General features: G+C 36.0%; 1 pseudogene; it reads left to right on the forward strand.

The window, feature by feature from the left end:
- The first annotated feature begins 5,703 nt into the window (after positions 1-5,703).
- On the forward strand, positions 5,704-19,997 carry LOC140852961 (actin-7-like; annotated as a pseudogene).
- Positions 19,998-22,649: the final 2,652 nt, after the last annotated feature.

Raw genomic sequence — 22,649 nt, forward strand, 5'->3', positions numbered from 1 at the left:
GAAAGATAAGACATGAAATAATCGTTGAATAAAATTATTTCACTTATTTAACATATGATGATGCATCTCTTTTGATAAAACAGATAATCTATAAATATTTGCAGTTTTCTGGACAGTGAACATCGACTTTTATGTGTTATTGCTTATCTTTATTTTCAGATTATATTATTATATTGGTGTGATATGGAAATTCTTACTGGGCTGTAAAGCTCACACTCCTTCATCTTTCTTTTTCTTCTCAGAGTTACAGGATGCTTATGATTGGCTATGGCCTGGATTTACGGGTGAGCAGAAGGATAGGTAAAAGTGTCATAGTATCTGATCAGAGAATTGAAGAAATTTAAATTATAATTATGCAAGATTTTATGAATTATTGTTGAAATAAATTATTATGGTTGATAAGGTTGTAATGATTTAATTTGGCCTTGCATATTCTTTAGGGCTTGCTCTAAGGAGTGTGCGGCCATCACGTATCCGACCTGGGTGTTGGGTTCGAGGCGTGACAGAATGGTATCAGAGCTTAAGTTTAAGATCACTAAAGATTATAAAGAGATATTAAAACCTTATGTATAATCAATAGGATGTGACAGAGTGATATCAGAGAATATGATAGAACAGTACTAGAGCTCGGGTTTAAGGTCATTAGGAATTGTCATATAAGTGATATCAAAACTTTGGGATTATAATTAATAGAGTATGATTGATAATATCAGAGTTTAAGATTATGATTATTAAAAGTATGATAGAACGATATTAGAGTTTAGGTTATAATCATTAGAGAATATGATTTAAGTGATATTTAAGCTTAAGATTATAATTATTTAAAATTATGACTTTAGTGATATTTAAACCTAGATTATGATCATGAAGAACATGATAGATATAAAAGAGAAGATTCAATATTTAGATTTCGAATTAATAGATATTAAGATGAAATTACGCATATGTGGCATATGATATCTATAATAGAATTGACGAGTTATATCTTGGATTTCAATTAGTAGGGTGGCCTGAATATAAGAAGAATTGATCCTGGAAGGAAGCGGGAGGTATTGATATGTTATGTTGAGTATACTCGATGATTTTGGAATGCTAAACTTATATGGATGGAGATCATGATAACTTTTTTGATTTTGATGTTAATTACATGAGCATTACAAATTTTAAATTTATTAGGAGAAAGTTAGGATATGGTCTAAGAAGAAATTTCATCATATGAGAGAGAAATATTTTTGAGCATTGAACCTATAAGAGGATCATATACGAAACTCAATCTTAGATGAAAAATATACTTGAATTTTTATTATGAGAATATGAGATACACATCTTGGTGAAATTTTTGGTTACTCAAAATATCATATTCTGAATATGATTCCTTGATCTTTCAAATTGCATTGAATTTCAAGTCAAAAGTTTATTTTTTTAAGTGGATCAAAAGTATTTTGATATTGTTGTTAAATTAAAGAAGAAAATTAATTTTGTCAGAGTATAATATATAGGTTATGATGAAATCTTTAATAATTCGTATTACTATCTTTGAATTATATTTTAATTTTTCTTGTGATTGTTGAAGATGGTGAAGTGTATTAATTATTCAAGTCAAAGTTTGGATTATTTTGAACTAAGACATCTTGTTAGTGTTAAATTTTGAATGACTTATACAAGGGACAAGATTTTGTATGAATTTATTGATTAATATTAAGGCTTGTGATGAAGGAAGTTCTATAAGAAATAATCAAGTTGATTCTACTTAAGGATGCTGGCTTGAGTTCTTCTAGTTTGTCAAGTTAGAATTAATTCTTTTAAAAAGGAAGATTGATTTAGAAATCATCTAAATGATTGTAAGGTAAATCTCAGGTTAACTCCAATTGATTCTAGATATGTTGGATTCTTGAAGAGTGATGAAACTTATGCAATGATTTCAAACATAAAAAGTGGATCAAGATTTAATTTTTATAAGCTATACCCGAAGGTAGTAAAGATAAAGAAACTTAAAATTTTGCCTCAAGTCTTATCTGAAATTTGAAGGTTGGATCTATTCTGGATTGATCTAACATATAAGGATATTTTTATCTTTGATAGACTTATATAATTTGATAAATTAAGATCAGAGTGTGCAGCAAAAGTGTGGTGGATTAAATTGATTAAAAATATTAATCTTTTAAATCAAAAGATATTATGATGAAATATATTAGTTGTAAATAAGAAAGGATTTTATTGATAATGAAAGGATACTATAAATTTTGATCTAATCTGATCATAGCTGGATAATTTTATCAGTAGTTTACTTCATTGTAGATAATGCCAAGAAATTTTAGATATCTCAAGTTTATTAACAGCTTGATAGTTCTGATATTAGTTCAAACTTAGAATATCCTGACATAGATCTCATATTTTTTAAAATTTAATATTGTTACTTGAACTGATATAGAAGATTGAGGTTTTCTTAAGATGAGAGTCTACATATAAAATTTGTTGGAAGGTCAAGAGAAGAAAGAAATCGATGATTATGAAGAGTGACCGATGTTTGACCTTTATTTATTTTTCTATCAAGGGTAGTCTGAGATAATTATGAATTTGAGTGGAATGTATTAGATAAATAATGGTGGTATATTAATACAAGTCTAAAATATTACAGTTCTTCAAAAAGTTGAGAAATCAATAAGAAGGGATGAGTTTGAGATTTTAAATAATTTTGTTATAACAAGATCATGAGAAATAAAAGATATTATTGTAAGCTGGAGAATGACATGAAGAATGTATACTTTGAAATATATCTCAAACAACATAACTTAATTTCGAGGATGAAATTATTTGAAGGGGGGAGAATGTAACATCCCGGCCCAAAATTGGGCCCAAAATCAGCCACGGCCCATAAAAAAAAAAAAAGAGGGGAAACGGAAGGAGACTCCCAAAGGGAGTCTTCTTCTCCGATGAATCCCGATCGGAGAAGAGTTCTAGGACTCCAAGGATTCCCTATAAATCCCCTTCTCCCCTCCCTCCAAAGGATCCCAGAGCCCGGCCTCCTCTCTTCTTCCTCCCTCTTTCTTTCTCGTTTTATCTATTTTCTTAGACCCGTGCTCACCGAAAATTGGAAACGGAGACACTGCCGGAGCTCGAGGTAAGCCCCTCCCCTTCTTCCTCTCCCTCTTCCCTTTCTCCCCTGGCCCAAGGCCTCGCTGCCGGCCACCGACTTTGCCGAAAATCAGTCACAAAAGAAATCCCCTGTTTTCTGAATTTTTTCCTTGATTTTGCCGGCCGAACCTTGCCGCCGGCCGTCCATTGCTCCACCGCCGCCTCCACCTGCTGCCGGACCTCCGACGAAGCCGCCGCTTTCGTCGGAGTCGAGCCACTGAACCCTCTCTGGTCCTCCCCCTGCTTCAACCCAAGGGAGGCCGCGGGAAGAAGAAGAAAATAAGAAGAAGAAGAAAAGAAAAAGAAAAAGAAAAAGAAAAAGAAAAAGAAAAAGAAAAAGAAAAGGAAAAAGAGAAAAAAGAAAAAAAAAGAAAAGAAAACAAAAATAAAAAAATAAAATAAAAAGAAGAAGAAGAGAGAGAATTTTTCTCTCTCTCCTTTCTCTCTCTTTCCTCTCTCCTCTCTCTACCTTCTCTCTCTAGTTTCTCTCTCTAGATTCTCTCTAGATCTTTCTCTTTTTTTTGTGGATTTTATCTCTCTAGAATCTTTATACTCTCTCTCTGACTGCATCACGGACTCTAGGATAAACTTGAGATGAAAATAAGATGATCCGAGATTGCTCCGAAATTCGTGCGGTAGATCTGATCCCAGTTCGATCCTATTCGAAATTTGTAACACTTGATTTATATTGAGTCATCCTGATAGGATCTCTGATGATCTTGATCATGAGTGCCTCATCGAAAGGATATGAAGATTCTCTCTCTATTTTCTCTCTCTAAAATATTCTCTCTCTTCATGAATTTTCTCTCTCTAGAAGTCTTATGGATCAGTGGAGGATCCAGATACTTAGATAAACCCTAATTTTGGTTAATCCTGAGAGAGATCCTCGATTTGTATTATTAGGATCGATTATCGATAATTTCTCTATATGTGATTTTTATATTGATCAGGGTCATGAAGAGATGATTGTCTGCATGTGATATCGAATGGAATATTTTGTTAAAGAAATTCATAAATCAAAGAAGAACATTGATTTCTGTGCTTGGATCAGTCACCGATAAAGGTAAGAATTCTTGTACATGATCATCATTATATATGTTATTTTATCGTTGGTTTTATCTCATTGATTTTGTATCGTTGGATTTGAGATCGATGAATTTGTTATATCTGAGACACTGTTATTTATTTATGTGATTTTGAGCATGAGTATGCTATATCAATACATATGTATCAGCGATTGATGGCATGATTATGTGTATGACATATTTATTACACTGCAAAAGATGAATTGATTAATGAAGTTAAATATCATAATTTCATGAAAATGAAAAGAAAGAGAAATATGGTTTGGACTGGCCTTGTCATGTGGAATAGCCTGCCAGGAGCTTATGCCTGGGACAGCCCCCACAGGCTTATATGTGGAAGAATATGATCCGAGAAAGATCATGAAGAATCTGATCCAAGAAAGATCATGAATGATTTGATCCGAGAAAGATCATGGCCACTTTGATCCGAGAAAGATCATGAATATTTCGATCCGAGGAAGATCATAGAAATCGATCTGAATAAAAAATCGTCGCATGATCCTGATAGTTCAAAGCCAAAGCCAAAGCCAAAACCAAAAAGAAAAGGATTAAAGATGATGTGATAATAGAAGAAAGTGGAAAGATAAGACATGAAACAATCATTGAATAAAATTATTTCACTTATTTAACATATGATGATGCATCTCTTTTGATAAAACAGATAATCTATAAATGTTTGCAGTTTTCTGGACAGTGAACATCGACTTTTATGTGTTATTGCTTATCTTTATTTTCAGATTATATTATTATATTGGTGTGATATGGGAATTCTTACTAGGCTGTAAAGCTCATACTCCTTCATCTTTCTTTTTCTTCTCAGAGTTACAGGATGCTTATGATTGGCTATGGCCTGGATTTACGGGTGAGCAGAAGGATAGGTAAAAGAGTCATAATATCTGATCAGAGAATTGAAGAAATTTAAATTATAATTATGCAAGGTTTTATGAATTATTGTTGAAATAAATTATTATGGTTGATAAAGTTGTAATGATTTAATTTGGCCTTGCATATTCTTTAGGACTTGCTCTAAGGAGTGTGCGGCCATCACGTATCCGACCCGGGTGTTGGGTTCGGGGCGTGACAGATTCTTACTAGAGATGTATTTTATTTATTTGAATTTAGGATATTCTTCTTCTTCATAATTTCCTGTAGACCAGCATTGAGAAGTTTCTTTGCATCCCCCTTTCTTGTTGCAAGATTTCCATCTTACCACCATTACCTGCTTAAAGTTGTCGGGCATTATTTAACTTCTGACCTTGTCTTGGATAGGCTGTGTGCAGGTTTAACATAAAGTATGGCTGATGCCGAGGACATTCAACCCCTTGTCTGTGACAATGGAACGGGGATGGTGAAGGTGAGAAATATGTTTGGTATCATACTGTAGGGCTGATATTTAGGAAAGAATGTAGGAAGTTGCATTTAATGTTTTCATATAGTGTATTGTATTTAACTAAAATGCCCTGAATCCTTTGCAATAAGTTGGATTTGCTGGAGATGATGCTCCCCGGGCTGTTTTTCCAAGTATTGTTGGTCGGCCCCGCCACACTGGTGTCATGGTTGGGATGGGACAGAAAGATGCATATGTTGGTGATGAGAACCAGTCCAAGAGAGGTATACTGACTTTGAAATACCCTATTGAGCATGGAATTGTCGGTAATTGGGATGATATGGAGAAGATCTGGCATCATACATTCTACAATGAGCTCCATGTAGCACCTGAAGAACATCCAGTTCTTCTCACAGAAGCCCCTCTGAATCCAAAGGCCAACAGGGAAAAGATGACACAAATAATGTTTGAGACGTTTAATGTTCCTGCCATGTATGTTGCTATTCAAGCTGTCCTCTCCCTTTATGCCAGCGGACGTACAACAAGTATGTTTATTTATATTCTTTATTTGAATGTTAGGTTATTGAACCTCCTCTGTCAAGGTACTTCGACATAGTTTTTCTGTTTCTTCCAATTTTTAGATTATTCTGTTTAGTTGTGATATATTGGTATGTGGGTAATCAAAGGTTTTTTGAATGTTTGTATATTCTTTCATCCAAGAACTAGTCAAGATTATTTGCCAAAAGACATGGCATCAAATTTTTCCTCTCTTTTGTTATTGCTACCTTGGTCACCACGAGTTAACCTTCTGGTTGCTTCATTAAGCTCTGATTCTCTCTCTTTGTTTTACATTCATCATTTTCAGGGATCATTAGATTTATGGTAATTTTCTGGTGTTTCAATTTGTGATCAAATTTAGGAAAACAGCAATCTGTTTGCTACCGTTTTATCTTCCTTCTCAGCCAGAACTAGACTAACTTATTAGGATCCGAATCTCTCTGATGCGGTATTTAGTGCCATGCCTTCATTCAGTTATGGTTTTCTTGGAGAAACCAGTAATAACCCAGCCTATTGGGCCCTTGATCAAGCCCATCTAGATTTAGGTCCACTAAGCCCGCCTAAAAAAAAAAAATGGAATGAGAAGACTCCCAACAGGAGTCTTCTTCTTCCTCCTCTTGCCGATTAGAATACGGACTCCTAGGACCACTAGGAACCCTAGGAAGACATCTATAAAATCTTCCCTTCCTCCTCCATGGTCGGCCAGGACGAGCACTAGTTTCTTCCTCTTCTTCCTTTCGGATTTTTTCGTTGAAGCCGTCCATGCTCTTCTCGTGTTTGCCTCAAATTCTCACTAGAGATCTCATCGAAGTTTGAGGTAAGCCCCAACCCTCCTTCCTCTCTTTCTTCCCTTCCTTTACAAGGCTTCGTGCACCCTCGCCGGCCGTCGGGATAGTCGGAAAATCCATGAAAAGGTGAACCCCTGTTTTGTTCTGTTTGGCCGAACACTTTTCCTCCTCTTTTCCGACCACCGGTGTGCCGTCTGTGGCATCTCACCCGTAGGATAGGACTTCATCTCTCTATCCCTCTTTCTTGAGGGTCTTGGCTGCCAGTGATCGGCCAATGACCAGAAAACAAAAGAAAAAGTGGCGGTCCCCTGTTTTTCTGATCTCTTCTTGATTTCTCGCTGGCCAAACCTTGCCGCCGACCATCCCTTGCTCCACCGCTGCCTCCACCTGCTGCCGGACATCCGGCCATGTTGCTGCCCTTCGTCGGAGCCGAGCCATCGAGCCCCCCTCGGTCCGTCCTCTGTTCGGTCGGGAAGAGAAACAAGAAAAGAAAGAAGAAGAAGAAAAGGAAAGGAAAAAGAAAAAGAAAAAGAAAAAGAAAAAAGAAGACAAAAAAGAAAAAGAGAAAGAGAAAAAGAAAAAAAATAAAAAAAAAGGAAAGAGAGAATTTTCTCTCTTTCTTTTCTCTCTCTTTCCTCTCCCCTCTCTCTATCTTTCTCTCTCTAGATTCTCTCTTTACTTTTTCTCCAGATTTTCTCTCTCTAGAGTCTTTCTCTCTCTCTGATTTCATCATGAATTCTAGGATAAATCTTAGATGAAAATAAGATGATCTGAAATCACTTCGAAATTCGTACAGTAGATTGGATCCCGATCCGATCCTTATTCGAAATTTATAACATCGGTCATGGTTAATCTATATTGAGTCACTCTGATATGACCGTTAATGATCTCGATCATCATTGCTTTATTTGAAAGATAAGAAGATTCTCTCTCCACTTTCTCTCTCTATTTTTTTTTCTAGAATTTTCTCTTTCTTCATGAATTTTTTCTCTCTAGAAGTCTTGTGGACCAGTGGAGGGTCCAGATACTTAGACAAATCCTAATTTTGATTAATCCTAGAAGAAGTCCTGGATTTATGTTATTAAGATCGATTATCGATAATTTCTCTATATATGATTTTATATTTGATCAGGGTCATGAAGAGATACGATTATCTGTATAAGATATCGAGTGAAATATCTTGTTAGAGAGGTTCATAAATCAAAGAAGAACATTGATTTCTGTATTTGGATCAGTCATCAGTAAAGATAAGAATCCTTGTACATGATCACCATTATATATATATATATGCTATTTTACTGTTGGTCTTGCATCATTCATTTTGCTTCGTCGAATTTGAGATCGATGAATTTATTATATTTGAAATACTGTTATTTGATTTTGAGCATGAGTATGTTATATCAATATATATATATCAGAGATTGATGGCATGATTATATGAGCATGATATATCTATTTTAATCACACTATAAATTGGAATTGATTTGATGAAATCAATATATAACAATTAAATGAAAAAGATATGGTTTGGACTAGCTTCGTTATGTGGGACAGCCGGTCAGGAGCTTATGCCTGAGACAACTTGCCAGGAGCTTATACTTGGGATAGCCCGCCAGGAGCTTATGCTTGGGACAGCTTGCCAGGAGCTTATGCTTGGGACAATCCCATGGGCTTATATGTGGATCAGCCGGCTAGGAGCTTATGCCTGGGACAGTCCGTCAGGAGCTTATGCCTGGGACAACCTTGAGAGGCTTATGAGTGAAAATTTGATCGAATGAAGATTGAGGCATAGTCTTAGTTAGTCCAAAGCTAGAAAGAAAAAGGTTAAAGATCATGTGATTATGAAAAAAGAAGTAAAGGATAAGATATGAAATAAATATTGAATAAAAGTATTTCACTCGTTAACATATGATAATGCATCTCTTTTGACAAGACAGATAATTTATGGATGTTTACATTATTCTAGATATTGAATATGAGATTTTATGTTTTATTGCTTATTCTTATTTTCAGATTATATGATTATATTGGTGAGATATGTGGGATTCTTACTGGGCTGTAAAGCTCACACCCTCCATTTCTTTTTTTCTTCTCAAAGTTATAGGATGCTCAATTGACTATGATTTGAACTTGCGGGTGAGCAGATGAATAGATAGAGTGTCATTGATACCTGATCAGAGAATTTAAAGAATTTAATTTGTAATTATACAAGTTTTACTAATTATTATTAAAATTAGACATTATGGATGTTGAGGTTGTAATGAATTATTTTAGGCCTTACATATTTCTTAGGGTTTGCTCTAAGGAGTATGTGGCCATCACGTACCCGATATAGGTGTTGGATTCGAGATGTGACAAAACTGAAATTCCTTGGTTTTAAGAAACAAATTTTTTGCCTTGCGGAAACTATCATGGTCCAGATGATGAAATGAAAAATGCGCTGTCAAAACTTGACAGATTACTTTCAGGCTCATTTTTTTTCTTGTTAAAAATTGCTTACCAAATGGCAATACATTTCAGCCCCATCTGTTCCCCCTGCATTTTCTGTCACGTCCCGAACCCAACACCCGGGTCGAATACGTGATGGCCGTATACTCCTTAGAGCAAGCCCTAAAGAATATGCAAGGCCAAATTAAATCGTTACAACCTTAACATCCATAACAATTAATTTTAGCAATAATTCGTAAAATCTTGTATAGGTACAAATTAAATTTCTTCAATTCTCTGATCAGATATTATGACACTCTTATTTATCCTTCTGCTCACCCATAAATCCAGGCCATAGCCAATCATAAGCATCCTGTAACTCTGAAAAGAAAAGAAAGATAAAGGGGGGTGTGAGCTTTACAGCCCAGTAAGAATTTCCATATCACACCAATATAATAATATAATCTGAAAATAAAGATAAGCAATAACACATAAAAGTCGATGTTCACTGTCCAGAATACTGCAACATTTATAGATTATCTGTTTTATCAAAAGAGATGCATTATCATATATTAATAAGTGAAATAATTTTATTCAACGATTGTTTCATGTCTTATCTTTCTATTTTTTTCTATTATCACATCATCTTTAATCCTTTCTTTTTGGCTTTGGCTTTAGCTTTGGCTTTGGCTTTGAACTACCAGGATCATGCGACGATCTTTTATTCGGATCGATTTCTGTGATCTTCCTCGGATCGAAATATTCATGATCTTTCTCGGATCAAAGTGGCCATGATCTTTCTCGAATCAAATCATTCATGATCTTTCTCAGATCAGATTCTTCATGATCTTTCTCGGATCATATTCTTCCACACATAAGCCTGTGGGGGCTGTCCCAGGCATAAGCTCTTGGCAAGCTATTCCACATGACAAGGCCAGTCCAAACCATATTTCTCTTTCTCTTTATTTTTCATGAAACTATAATATTTGACTTCATTAATCAATTCAAATTTTGCAGTGTAATAAATATGTCATACCCATATAATCATGCCATCAATCGCTGATACATATGAATTGATATAACATACTCATGCTCAAAATCACATAAATAAATAACAGTGTCTCAGATATAACAAATTCATCGATCTCAAATCCAACGATGCAAAATCAATGAGATAAAACCAACGGTAAATAACATATATAACGATGATCATGTACAGGGATTCTTACCTTTATCGGTGACAGATCCAAGCACAGAAATCAATGTTCTTCTTTGATTTATGAATTTTTTAAATAAAATATTTCACTCGATATCATGTGCAGACAATCGTATCTCTTCATAATCCTGATCAAATATAAAAATCACATATAGAGAAATTACCGATAATCGATCCTAAAACATAAATCGAGAACCTCTCTTTAGGATTAACCAAAATTAGGACTTGTCTATGTATCAGGATCCTCCACTGATCCATAAGACTTCTAGAGAGAAAAAATCCATGAAGAGAGAGAAAATTCTAGAGAGAGAAAGTAGAGAGAGAAATCTTCGTATCCTTCAGATGAGGCAATCATGATCGAGATCATCAAAGGTCCTATCAGGGTGACTTAATATAAATCAAATGTTATAAATTTCAAATAGAATCGGATTGGGATCAGATCTACTGCACGAATTTTGGAGCAATCTCAAATCATCATATTTTTATTTCAAATTTATCCTAGGATCCGTGATGCAGTAAGAGAGAGAGTAGAAAGATTCTAGAGAGATAAAATCCATAAAAAGAGAGAAAAATCTAGAGAGAGAATCTAGAGAGAGAAATTATAGAAAGAGAAGGTAGAGAGAGGAGAGAGGAAAGAGAGAGAAAGGAGGGAGAGGAAAATTCTCTCTCTTCTTCTTCTTCTTCTTCTTTTTCTTTTTCCTTTTCTTTTTCTTTTCTTTTCCTTCTTCTTCTTTTCTTTTTCTTTTTCTTTTCCTTCTCCTTCTTCCTTCTTCTTTTCTTTTCTTCCCGCAGGCTTGTTTTTGATCGAAACAGGGGATCTTTGATCCCCTCATTGGTTGGCCGGCCGGCGGCGCAGTTGGCGCGGGGATGGTCGACGGTCGAAGGAGAGGTGATCCGACGGCAAGAGGAGATCAAACCGATGGTCGGCGGTGACTACCGACGTCGGAATCAAAGGAAAACGATCAAAAAATGAAGATTACGTCCGCAACAAAATCCAGCGACTCCGGTCGCCGGCGAGCATGCACATCGGCACGGAAAGAAAGGGGGAGAAGAGAGGAAGGGGAGAAGGCTTACCTCCGTCGTCGGCGAAGCTTTTCTGACGAGAAATTGGACGTCACAGTGATGGGTCTCCGTGAGGAATTTTCGGCGATTGCCGCCGTTTTGCCCTGGGATTTTCGATGGAAAGGAGAGAGGAGGGATCTCCTCCTTAAATAGGGCTGGAGGGAGCTTGTCTCCGACTTCTATTTTTTTTTTTTTTATGTGCCGTGGCTGATTCTGGACCCAATTTGGGCCGGGGTGTTACATTCTCCCCCCTTCAAATAATTTCGTCCTCGAAATTAAGTTATGTTGTTTGAGATATATTTCAAAGTATACATTCTTCATGTCATTCTCAAGCTTACAATAATGTCTTATATATTATTTATTTCTCATGATCTTGTTATAACAAAAATTATTTAAAATTTCAAATTCATCTCCTTTTATTGATTTCTCAACTTTTTGAAGAACTGTAACATTTTGGACTTGTATTAATATACCACCATTATTTGTCTAATACATTCTACTTGAAATTCATAATTATCTCAGACTACCCTTGATAAAAAAATAAAGAAAGGTCGAACATTGGACACTCTTCACGATTATCGATTTCTTTCTTCTCTTGACCTTCCAATAAATTTTATATGTAGACTCTCATCTTAAGAAAACCTCAATCTTCTATATCAGTCCAAGTAACAATATTAAATTTAAAAAAATATGAGATCTATGTCAGGATATTCTAAGTTTGAACTAATATCAGAACTATCAAGCTATTAATAAACTTGAGATATCTAAAATTTCTTGGCATTATCTATAATGAAACAACCTACTGATAAAAATTATCCGGCTATGATTAGATTAGATCAAAATTTATAGCATCCTTTCATTATCAATAAAATCTTTCCTTATTTGCAACTAATGTATTCCATCATAATATCTTTTGATTTAAAAGATTAATATTTTTAATCAATTTAGACCATCACGCTTTTGCTGCACACTCTGATCTCACCTTACCAAATTATATAAGTCTATCAAAGATAAAATATCCTTATATGTTAGATCAATCCAGAATAGATCTAACCTTCAAATTTCATATAAGACTTAGGACAAAATTTTAAGTTTCTCTATCTTTACTACCTTCGGGTATAGCATATTAAATCTTGATCCACTTTCTATGTTTGAAATTATTGTATAAGTTTCATCACTCTTCAAGAATCCAACATATCTAGAATCAATTGGAGTTAACCTTAGATTTACCTTACAATCATTTAGATAATTCCTAAATCAATCTTTCTTTTTTTAAAAAAATTAATTCTAACTTGACAAACTAGAAGAATTCAAGCCAACATCCTTAAGTAGAGTCAACTTGATTATTTCTTATAGAGCTCCCTTCATCACAACCCTTAATATTAATCAATAAATCCATACAAAATCTTGTCCCTTGTATAAGTCATTCAAAATTTAACACTAGCAAGATGTCTTAGTTCAATTTAAAAAAATCCAAACTTTGACTTGAATAATTAATACACTTCACCATCTTCAATAATCACAAAAAAAATTAAAAAAAATCTAATCCAAAGATAGTAATATGTATTATTAAAGATTTCATCATAACCTGTATATCATACTCTGACAAAATAAATTTTCTTCTTTAATTTAACAACAATATCAAAATACTTTTGATCCACTTAGAAAAATAAACTATTGACTTGAAATTCAATGCAACTTAAAAGATCAAGGAATCATATTCAAAATATGATATTTTGAGTAACCAAAAAAATTTTACCAAGATGTGTATCTCATATTCTCATAATAAAAATTCAAGTATATTTTTCATCTAAGATTGAGTTTCATATATGATCCTCTTATAGGTTCAATGCTCAAAAATATTTATCTCTCATATGATGAAATTTCTTCTTAGACCATACCCTAATTAACTTTCTTTGATAAGTCCAAAATTCATAATGCTCAGACAATTATCATTGGAATAAAAAAAAAATCATGATCTTCAATCATATAAGTTTTACATTCCAAAATCCTCTAGTATACTCAACATAACTTATCAATACCTCCCACTTCATTCCAAGATCAACTCTTTTCATATTTAGGTCAACCTTAGTAATTGAAATCTATGATATAACTCGTCAATTCTATTATAGATATCATATGCCACTTATGCATAAATTTCATCTTAATATCTATTGATTCGAAATCTAAATATTGAATCTTTTCTCTTATATCTATCATGTTCCTCATGATCATAACCTAAGTTCAGATATCACTAAAATTATAATTCTGAATAATTATAATATTAAACTCAAATACCACATAAATCATATTTTCTGATGATCATAACCTAAACTATAATATCATTCTATTATATCCTTAATGATTATAACCTTAAACTCTGACTCTATCGATTATAATCTCAAGTTTTGATATCATATATGACAATCCCTAGTGACCTTAAACTTGGGCTCTAGTAATGTTCTGTCATATCCTAATCACTTGTATCATTGTCTCCAATTAAACGTAACCTAACCTCTAAGCTCAGATGCCACTCTGTCACATCCTACAGATATTATATAAAGTTTTAATATCTCTTCATAATCTCTGGTAATCTTAAACCTAAGCTCTGATATTATTCTACCTCATCCTAATCATTTATATCGTAATCTCCGATGATCATAACCTAAGCTCTGATACCATTCTGTTACGCCCCGAACCCAACACCCGGGTCAGATACGTGATGGCCGCACACTCCTTAGAGCAAGCCCTAAAGAATATACAAGGCCAAATTAAATCGTTACAACCTTAACATCCATAACAATTAATTTCAGCAATAATTTCTAAAATCTTGTATAGGTACAAATTAAATTTCTTCAATTTTCTGATCAGATACTATGACACTCTTATTTATCCTTCTGCTCACCCGTAAATCCAGGCCATAGCCAATCATAAGCATCCTGTAACTCTGAGAAGAAAAGAAAGATAAAGGGGGGCGTGAGCTTTACAGTCCAGTAAGAATTCCCATATCACACCAATATAATAATATAATCTGAAAATAAAGATAAGCAATAACACATAAAAGTCGATGTTCACTGTCCAGAATACTGCAATATTTATAGATTATCTGTTTTATCAAAAGAGATGCATTATCATATATTAATAAGTGAAATAATTTTATTCAACGATTGTTTCATGTCTTATCTTTCTATTTTTTTCTATTATCACATCATCTTTAATCCTTTCTTTTTGGCTTTGGCTTTAGCTTTGGCTTTGGCTTTGGCTTTGGACTACCAGGATCATGCGACGATCTTTTATTCGGATCGATTTCTGTGATCTTCCTCGGATCGAAATATTCATGATCTTTCTCGGATCAAAGTGGCCATGATCTTTCTCGAATCAAATCATTCATGATCTTTTTCAGATCAGATTCTTCATGATCTTTCTCGGATCATATTCTTCCACACATAAGCCTGTGGGGGCTGTTCCAGGCATAAGCTCCTGGCAAACTATTCCACATGACAAGGTCAGTCCAAACCATATTTCTCTTTTTCTTTATTTTTCATGAAACTATAATATTTGACTTCATTAATCAATTCAAATTTTGTAGTGTAATAAATATGTCATACCCATATAATCATGCCATCAATCGCTGATACATATGAATTGATATAACATACTCATGCTCAAAATCACATAAATAAATAACAGTGTCTCAGATATAACAAATTCATCCATCTCAAATCCAACGATGCAAAATCAATGAGATAAAACCAACGGTAAATAACATATATAACGATGATCATGTACAGGGATTCTTACCTTTACCGGTGACAGATCCAAGCATAGAAATCAATGTTCTTCTTTGATTTATGAATTTCTTTAACAAAATATTTCACTCGATATCATGTGCAGACAATCGTATCTCTTCATAACCCTGATCAAATATAAAAATCATATATAGAGAAATTACCGATAATCGATCCTAAAACACAAATCGAGGACCTCTCTTTAGGATTAACCAAAATTAGGACTTGTCTATGTATCAGGATCCTCCACTGATCCATAAGATTTTTAAAGAAAAAAAATCCATGAAGAGAGAGAAAATTCTAGAGAGAGAAAGTAGAGAGAGAAATCTTCGTATCCTTCAGATGAGGCAATCATGATCGAGATCATCAAAGGTCCTATCAGGGTGACTTAATATAAATCAAGTGTTACAAATTTCAAATAGAATCGGATTGTGATCAGATCTACTGCACGAATTTCGGAGCAATCTTAAATCATCATATTTTTATTTCAAATTTATCCTAGGGTCTGTGATGCAGTCAGAGAGAGAGTAGAAAGATTCTAGAGAGATAAAATCTACAAAAAGAGAGAAAGATCTAGAGAGAGAATCTAGAGAGAGAAATTATAGAGAGAGAAGGTAGAGAGAGGAGAGAGGAAAGAGAGAGAAAAAAGGGAGAGGAAAATTCTCTCTCTTCTTCTTCTTCTTCTTTTTTATTTTTTTTTTCTCTTTTTCCTTTTCTTTTTCTTTTCTTTTCCTTCTTCTTCTTTTCTTTTTCTTTTTTTTTTCCTTCTTCTTCTTCCTTCTTTTCTTTTCTTCCCGCAGGCTTGTTTTTGACCGAAACAGGGGATCTTTGATCCCCTCATTGGTTGGCCGGTCGGTGGTGCAGTCGGTGCGGGGATGGTCGGCGGTCGAAGGAGAGGTGATCCGACGGCAAGAGGAGATCAAACCGATGGTCGGCGGTGACCACCGGCGTCGGAATCAAAGGGAAACAGTCAAAAAATGAAGATTACTTCCGCAACAAAATCCAGCGACTCCGGTCGCCGGCGAGCATGCACATCGGCACGGAAAGGAAGGGGGAGAAGAGAGGAAGGGGAGGAGGTTTACCTCCGTCGCCGGCGAAGCTTTTCTGACGAGAAATTGGACGTCACAGTGATGGATCTCCATGAGGAATTTCTGGCGATTGCCGCCGTTTTGCCCCAAGATTTTCGATGGAAAGGAGAGAGGAGGGATCTCCTCCTTAAAAGGGCCGGAGGGAGCTTGTCTCCGACTCCGATTGGGAGCCGATGAACGGAGGAAGAAGTCTCCCTCTGGGAGTCTTCTCCCCTGTTTTCTATTTTTTTTTTTATGGACCGTGGCTGATTCTGGACCCGGGTCGGATACGTGATGGCCGCACACTTCTTAGAGTAAGCCCTAAAGAATATGCGAGGCCAAATTAAATCGTTACAACCTTAACATCCATAACAATTAATTTCAACAATAATTCATAAAATCTTGTATAGGTACAAATTAAATTTCTTCAATTCTCTGATCAGATACTATGACACTCTTATTTATCCTTCTGATCACCCGTAAATCCAGACCATAGCCAATCATAAGCATCCTGTAACTCTGAGAAGAAAAGAAAGATAAAGGGGGGTGTGAGCTTTACAGCCCAGTAAGAATTTCCATATCACACCAATATAATAATATAATCTGAAAATAAAGATATGCAATAACACATAAAAGTTGATGTTCACTGTCCAGAATACTGCAACATTTATAGATTATCTATTTTATCAAAAGAGATGCATTATCATATATTAATAAGTGAAATAATTTTATTCAACGATTGTTTCATATCTTATCTTTCTATTTTTTTCTATTATCACATCATCTTCAATTCTTTCTTTTTGGCTTTGGCTTTAGCTTTGACTTTGGACTACCAGGATCATGCGACGATCTTTTATTCGGATCGATTTCTGTGATCTTCCTCGGATCGAAATATTCATGATCTTTCTCGGATCAAAGTGGCCATGATCTTTCTCGAATCAAATCATTCATGATTTTTTTCGGATCAGATTCTTCATGATCTTTCTCGGATCATATTCTTCCACACATAAGCCTGTGGGGGCTGTTCCAGGCATAAGCTCCTGGCAAACTATTCCACATGACAAGGTCAGTCCAAACCATATTTCTTTTTCTCTTTATTTTTCATGAAACTATAATATTTGACTTCATTAATCAATTCAAATTTTGCAGTGTAATAAATATGTCATACCCATATAATCATGCCATCAATCGCTGATACATATGAATTGATATAACATACTCATGCTCAAAATCACATAAATAAATAACAGTGTCTCAGATATAACAAATTCATCCATCTCAAATCCAACGATGCAAAATCAATGAGATAAAACCAACGGTAAATAACATATATAACGATGATCATGTACAGGGATTCTTACCTTTATCGGTGACAGATCCAAGCATAGAAATCAATGTTCTTCTTTGATTTATGAATTTCTTTAACAAAATATTTCACTCGATATCATGTGCAGACAATCGTATCTCTTCATAACCCTGATCAAATATAAAAATCACATATAGAGAAATTACCGATAATCGATCCTAAAACACAAATCGAGGACCTCTCTTTAGGATTAACCAAAATTAGGACTTGTCTATGTATCAGGATCCTCCACTGATCCATAAAATTTTTAAAGAGAAAAAATCCATGAAGAGAGAGAAAATTCTAGAGAGAGAAAGTAGAGAGAGAAATCTTCGTATCTTTCAGATGAGGCAATCATGATCGAGATCATCAAAGGTCCTATCAGGGTGACTTAATATAAATCAAGTGTTACAAATTTCAAATAGAATCGGACTGGGATCAGATCTACTGCACGAATTCGGAGCAATCTCAAATCATCATATTTTTATTTCAAATTTATCCTAGGGTCCGTGATGTAGTCAGAGAGAGAGTAGAAAGATTCTAGAGAGATAAAATCCACAAAAAGAGAGAAAGATCTAGAGAGAGAATCTAGAGAGAGAAATTGTAGAGAGAGAAGGTAGAGAGAGGAGAGAGGAGAGAGGAAAGAGAGAGAAAGGAGGGAGAGGAAAATTCTCTCTCTTCTTCTTCTTCTTCTTCTTCTTCTTTTTTTTCTCTTTTTCCTTTTCTTTTTCTTTTCTTTTCCTTCTTCTTCTTTTTTTTTCTTTTTCTTTTCCTTCTTCTTCTTCCTTCTTCTTTTCTTTTCTTCCCACAGGCTTGTTTTTGACTGAAACAGGGGATCTTTGATCCCCTCATTGGTTGGCCGGCCGATGGCGCAGCCGGTGCAGGGATGGTCGGCGGCCGAAGGAGAGGTGATCCGACGGCAAGAGGAGATCAAACCGGTGGTTGGCGGTGACCACCGGCGTCGGAATCAAAAGGAAACGGTCAAAAAATGAAGATTACTTCCGCAACAAAATTCAGCGACTCCGGTCGCCGGCGAGCATGCACATCGGCACGGGAAGGAAGGGGGAGAAGAGAGGAAGGGGAGGAGGCTTATCGCCGTCGCCGGCGAAGCTTTTCCGACGAGAAATTGGACGTCACAGTGATGGGTCTCCATGAGGAATTTCCGGCGATTGCCGCCGTTTTGCCCCGAGATTTTCGATGGAAAGGAGAGAGGAGGGATCTCCTCCTTAAATAGGGCCGGAGGGAGCTTGTCTCCGACTCCGATTGGGAGCCGGTGAACGGAGGAAGAAGACTCCCTCCCCTGTTTTCTATTTTTTTTTTTTTTTTATGGGCCGTGGCTGATTCTGGACCCAATTTGGGCCGGGGCGTGACGCGATCTATGAGGGATATGCACTTCCACATACTATCTTACGGCTTGATCTTGCTGGTAGAGATCTGACGGATGCTTTGGTGAAGATTTTGACTGAGAGGGGGTACTCCTTCACTACCACAGCCGAGCGGGAAATTGTTCGTGACATTAAAGAGAAGCTTGCTTATGTAGCCCTTGATTATGAGCAAGAGCTCGAGACTGCCAAGAGCAGCTCGGCAGTTGAGAAAAGCTATGAGCTACCTGATGGCCAGGTCATCACCATTGGGGCGGAGCGATTCAGGTGCCCTGAGGTGCTCTTCCAGCCTGCTCTCATTGGTATGGAAACCCCTGGTATCCATGAGACTACCTACAATTCTTTCATGAAGTGTGACGTAGATATCAGGAAGGACTTGTATGGGAACATTGTGCTTAGTGGAGGGTCCACTATGCTCCCGGGCATTGCTGACCGTATGAGCAAAGAGATCACTGCACTTGCTCCTAGCAGCATGAAGATCAAGGTGGTGGCACCACCTGAAAGGAAGTATAGTGTGTGGATTGGAGGTTCCATCTTGGCTTCTCTCAGCACATTCTAGCAGGTAAACCATCATCATTTGTCTTTTCTCCCCCATTTTGGATCTGCCTTGGTGCCTTATTCTCCTTATCTTCTGATGGTTTTCTTTGCTTGCCCTTTTATACTAAATGCATTTCAGATGTGGATATCAAAGGCAGAATATGATGAATCTGGACCGGCCATTGTTCACAGGAAGTGCTTTTAGATGTTCTTTCAGGATATTGTTTTTGCATCTTTCAGGATATATGATGAATCTGGACCGGCTATCTGATGATGCATTTGAGGTATGTTTGGTTGGTTGGTTGGTTTTATGTTTTTTGTTTGTTTTTTCTTTTCTTTTTCTTGGTTTTTTTTTTTCCTCCCCCCAAGGGTGGTGGGGTGGGGGTTGTGAGCTCTTGCTTCGTTATGTCAGATATATTGTCGTCTAAATATGATTGCTGGTACCTGTACAATTAGTTCGGAGTGAGCGACTCTGAAAGTTGATGCTTGGCTGAAATTTCTACTATGCTACTGCATCCTCTGTTGATCATGTTTAGTTTATCCTGTTCTTTTCAGTCTTCTTGCCCAAAGATTGTTTTTTCCTCTTTCGGCTAGCTGGTGCCATGCAATCTGACTATCAAGCAGGACGCACTCCTGCATGTTAGTAGGTGGTTGTTGATGAGATTGTGGTTCATTTATTCCTCTGCACAGGTGTTGATTAAGGCATCATGTGTAGAGTTGCTGCATGTAAGGGCCCGTTCCATATGGGCCTGGTCCAACAAAGATGGGCCTTGAATGGCTACCCAGACCACTGCTCATATGCCTAACACGAGGGAGGAAGACTCAAGATCAGAGTCATCCGCTTCTTCCATTTTGATGGAGAAGAAGAGTCCTAGAAGGCTCATAGGACTCTAATGAAAGCCTTAGGATGCAGCCTATAAATTTTCCTCCCTTTTTCCTCTAAGTATTGCCCTAATCTTTACTCAAACCACCGATGAAATCCATGGGATTTATTCGGTTTTTTTCTGAATCCTAGAAAATCTCTGACGAGCCATTAGCTCCGGATTGAGCCTTCTCCTATTCTTGTTTTTTTTTTCTTCCACTAGGACAACCATCGTCGTGAGACATGGCCATGATCGGGCAGTCCAGGTTATAGCCACTATCGTAGAGTCATTGGGGTCACTGCTGCCATGAAAGGTGGTCGGCTTGAGATCTTTCTTTTTCCCCTTCCATGAGAAGAAGAGAAGAAAACTAGAGAAAGATAGAGGAGAAAAGAAAAAAATAATAAATCATTCTTTTTTTCTCTCTCTTTATTTTCTCTTTCTTCTACTCTCTCTCTCTTTCCATTTCCTTTATCTCTCTAGATGCTTTATGGATTAGTGGAGGATCCAAAATCTAGATAAATCTAGATTATTCGATTGACTTTGGGAAGAGTCATAGACCTATAGTGCTATCTTAATATTTTCACTGTCCGTAACCGTCTATGTCTTTTATGTTGACATTGATTATGTAAAGATGTCGAGTGGAACATTTTATCTTAGGGTTCATTCATCAAGAAGTTGATCAATTGCTGTGCTTGAGTCTGAAATAGATAGAGATAATGATCCTTTTATATGATCATTTGTATGTATGTGTATATATTTTTTATTATATGCGATGATTTTTGATTTTGTGCCAAATGATTATCATTAGAGTATGATCATTGATACGAATATATAAGCATATGGTTCTTTATTATATATATGTATCATTTGTTGATTGTTTGGTATAAGATGTTGGCTATTTTGAAATGGAGCAAAAGATATAATTTGAAATTATTGAATGATTTATTAATCATGTAAGAGGATTTAGACTAATGATGATGTGGACTGTCAGTCACGGGTCGGATTGTGATATTTTAGCTGAACCATAACATTCTGATTTGCCGCCGTGGGTCGAAACATGGTTATCTAGATTTGCCATCGTGGGTCGAAGGACGGATATCTTGATTTATTATTGTAGGTCAAAATATGGATATTTTGGTTTGCTACCATAAATCGAAGTATGGATTATGGTTTGCTAGTCATAGGCCGAAGTGTGAACATGATTAGTGGAAAACTGAAAGATAATTATTGACTTGAATCATGTTAACGAGATGTGAATAATAAATCAGATGAAATCGCAGGTGTTATTCATGATAGATTTATGATAATACATGATTTATAATATATTTTTATATAACTGTCGAGTTGTACTTATACATAAGATGTGACATCATGTGGAGGGGATGGCTCCAAGTCGGCTAATCTTGCATAGAAACTTGTGTTTGCGATTGGGTTCCAACAAATTGTTCAGTGGCCTTGATCGCTGGCACGTGTGAATGTTGTGCATGCAGTTGTCATTGTTCGAGCACGATATCAATGATCATATGGTTGAAGGAATGAGATTTTTAATGATACTCAAAAAATACCGCTGAGTATTGTACATGGTTAGGTACCATCCATTATGAATAATGGATGGCTATTCAAACTATCAAATATTTTTGAAATTTATAAATTTCTTCTTAATTTTTTTCTAACATACATGTGTGGCCATCCATCTTAAGGTGGATGATGTCGAATCATGTACAGCATCCTGCAGCATTTTTTTAGTATCGTGGTTGAAACGTGCGGAAGGGGTACCGTGGTTGAAACGTTGGGAAGGGGACAGGGCGAGATTTAGCGCATGTTAAAGTAGTAATATCAGCCGGTTAAATTGTTGAAAGTGACGAATCTGATATTTCGACGCCTGTCCAAGACGATAACGATGGGTCCTCTCGGGCTTAATCAAGTGCATATCTGGATCATCATCCATTTGTTTGTCTTCTGTTTAACTTTTCTGCCATGAGGATGTCCTCCGCGTGAGACATGCAACCAATCAGTAGTCCAAGAACTTTCTGCGTGGAAGACCCGCTTCGATGGTAAGTCTTGAAGAC

Source organism: Elaeis guineensis, chromosome 12, assembly GCF_000442705.2.
Source record: "Elaeis guineensis isolate ETL-2024a chromosome 12, EG11, whole genome shotgun sequence".
NCBI lineage: Eukaryota > Viridiplantae > Streptophyta > Magnoliopsida > Arecales > Arecaceae > Elaeis > Elaeis guineensis.